At 40.3% G+C, this 3,340-nt stretch overlaps 1 long non-coding RNA gene across 1 annotated transcript; it reads right to left on the minus strand.

Annotated features, from left to right (window-relative positions):
• Positions 1-428: 428 nt before the first annotated feature.
• Positions 429-3,334, minus strand: LOC115307646. The gene is made up of 2 exons (XR_003915968.1): positions 2,879-3,334; positions 429-769 (listed from the first exon to the last, which is right to left on the minus strand). It is a non-coding gene; the product is annotated as an uncharacterized LOC115307646 (long non-coding RNA).
• Positions 3,335-3,340: the final 6 nt, after the last annotated feature.

The following is a 3,340-nucleotide window of genomic DNA, read 5'->3' on the forward strand; positions in this document are numbered from 1 at the left end:
GTGCCAGAAGTAAAAAGAAACCATAAATGTAAAAATGGCAGCAGATTAGTTCAGCAGCTATCAACAAAAACACTGTGCAGTTGAACTGCCAGGAAAAAAATATCTTGGAAAAAAAAAGTAATGGAAGTGAGTTTGGAAAAAAAAAAATAAAAAAATCACACATTCTTCATTAAAACACTTTTAATACTACACAAATTACAGTATCACCTTTTAAAAAGTTTAAAAAGGAATATTAACAGTAGCACTGTTGCAGCTAAAGCACTTAAAAATTATAGGAAAAAAGAAAAAAGCTTGTAGCCCAGGAAGTAGTAATAAAGGGAGAATCCACTGGAGCGTTATTGTAATTCAGCAAAGCAACCAAAAGAAAAAAGCAACATTCAATGTGAAAAAAATGAGCTATGTATGAACACCCTCAAATTTTAGTTTGGTTTTTTTTTTTTATTTTATTTTGCAGTTCTGAAGTTTTATGGTGCAGATTAGACTTGTCTAGGGGCTGAAAGTCAGCTGTGTGAGCACAGCCACCACCATGTGCCATTTCTTCTCCATCAGTGTTGTTTCTGGGCCACTGCCTGGCATCACCAGCTGGGGAGTTTCCATCCTCTCCAGGAGTTCCAGAGCTGCAGGAGTGGAGCAGCTGGCAGGAAGAGGAGGAAGGTGTGCTTCCTTACAAGCCTCTCCACCGAGTCCCATCAATGTCCCTTGGCCCCAAAACAAGGGTACACTTTGTCAGGAGCAGGTCTCTCCCTCGGCACGCTCAGAGCTGGGCTACCTGATAACACAAAAGGGTTTTTTCTTTTAGGGAGTCTTTGGGATTTCAGTTTTGCTTCTCTTTAAAGCGTAGGGATACCACCTTAATCAAAAACATGAACTTCATCCCATGTGAGGTATTAGGCCAAGCAACTTTGAAGAACTTGTTACCATCTATCAGCTCAAATTCCATTTTTTTAATAAAGTGCCTAAATACACATTTACACAGATCATAGTGGTTCCAAAGAATCCTTTACAGTTGGCATTTTTTTATATATAGATATATATATAGGTATATATATATAATGTGCGTCTTCTTCAAATTGGCTAAGTGTGTTTACATAAGACACCAATCTTGACTATAAGTTTTAAAGCGTAATATTGACTTCACTGAATTTGTTTATCATGCAAGTCTTATCTAATATTACATTGACCTGTAATATGGAACACAATGTAGTGGGTGTGCTCATTAAACACTTCATAAAAAATTACTGTGCATGTGCAGTTCTGATCTTCAAATACTAATAATGATCATTTCTTTTTTTTTTTTAAATGTAGTCTTCCAAAAAGATCTACTCTGCATTAAATTGCAGTTTGAACATTATCACAATAAGAACAGTTGACTAAAAAGCACCCAAAATTTTTCAAATTTATAGTTGGCTGAACAGATTTTTCCTCCTCCTCTTCGATAACGAAAGTGTTTATTAGCTGGTCCCTGGGAAGGGACGACCTCACCACCCTTTTGCTCAGAAACAACGACATATAACTAAGTTATAAACACCTCAACAGAAGGGCTCGTACAGCTGCAGCGTTGCCAACAAACTATAAACAGCACAAAAACATCACTATAAGACTTGAACTATTTCTAGTAACCAATGATTTATTGATTTTAGAAGTCTGCTTGGTGATGCAGAAGCGTAATCAAAAGAAGTGGCTTTACAAAAGAGTTCTCCAAAGTAGCTTAAAAGGCAGGGCCAGGGCCATTATGTACAGCCCTAATTGCTTTCATTTCAACCAGTTTATATTTTCATTTTCAAAGAATAGCAGTAGGTTTGTTTCAAGCATACGTAATAAGGAAATTACAGGTTTCCTCCACCCACATTTGGGCTGTCACTGATATGCCCGTGGGCAATTTGGCAGAGCCTCAGTCACTGCTGTCACTGTACCACACCGTACCTGCCACTACTTGGAAATACCGGGTCAGTGATAGTAACAACAGCAACAGCACTAGAGGCGACTGATAAGCAAAATCAAAGTCCATCTGCACTATCTGGAAATTTAAGTAAAATCAAAAACAAAAAAAAAGTTTCTTCCCCACCTCCCCAGCTTTGTCCAAAGACACGAAAGCCCCGGAAGTGACACTGAAGGCCTTCAGAAATGGCAGTGCTACATTGGCGCCTTCGCCAATCAGGTAATTAAGTTCATTATCAAAATTCCACGTTATGGTATGCAATCGGTGAATAAATGCAGTTTTGTAATCTTACAACTGATCACGTGAACTGCGGTCAACTTTGCCTTAAAAAAAAAACAAAACAAAACACCAAACCAAAAACAAACAAACCCAGAAATCCCTAACTCAACAGCGCCTCTTGGACACTTCTCCACATCCTCTGGAGGCAACTTCCCTTGAGAAAGAGTGAGCAATTTGGGACTGGATCTGGAGGATCTTCCATTGCAACACGAGCTATGCATTTCTGGGAGAAAGCCTTCATGCTCCCTAAGCTTGCCTGGCCAAGTGGGATGGCAAAGGGCATCCCTGTCTTGGTTAGCCACTCTTGTTCCCAACCACCTCAGACCAAGCCTGCATGCGACCAGCTCTACAGGACAGGGGCCAGGAATAAGGAATCACAGACAATAAGGCAATCTTTACAATGTCAGAAAGTGTATTTGGCATTTAAAAAAAAAAAGAAAAGAAAAGAAAAAAAGAAGAAACAAGTGCATACAAATACAGCTAGAAGCATTTCTGGTTTGCCAAGTGCTCTCTAAAAAAAGCAGCGCAAGTCACAGCCTACATTGAACAGTAACTGTCACCAGGGAAGCACAACAAATAGTTGCTATAACAAAAGGGGAAAAAAAAAAGGCAAAAAAAAAGAGAAGAATTAGAAGAAATGCCTTTATAATAAGTACATACCTCTTGTCTTCAAAAAATATAGAAACACAATGTATTCAAAAAAAATCAAAATTATACAGCCATGTTTATGAAGTCTACATTTCCCTTGTCTTGGAGATATATATATATTTATATATATATATTTATAGATATATACATAATTCGAGCAGTTCGAGTTCAAGGTGATGTTGGGCGGTGAGCACAGGCGAGTCACGAGTCCCTCTCCTTTTTCACTTTCACATCTCCGGCCAGGATGGTGGCAATCTCCCCTTGCATGAAGGCCCAGGGCACGTTGGAGCCAACCAGGGGACACTTCTCCCCGCTGGGGCAATACACCTCCCCGCTGGCTCCCTGCTGCTTGATGCTCTGCCGGGAGCAGGGGAAGCAGAACTTGTGGGAGGGGACGGAGGGGCACTGCACGAAGTGGGTGTCTTCCAGGCGCTCGTGGCAGAGGGTACAACACAACGGAACGCTGGCGGCGAG

The sequence above is a fragment of the Manacus vitellinus genome, unplaced genomic scaffold (genome assembly GCF_001715985.3).
Source record: "Manacus vitellinus isolate BGI_N305 unplaced genomic scaffold, ASM171598v3 scaffold_37_pilon, whole genome shotgun sequence".
Classification (NCBI taxonomy): domain Eukaryota; kingdom Metazoa; phylum Chordata; class Aves; order Passeriformes; family Pipridae; genus Manacus; species Manacus vitellinus.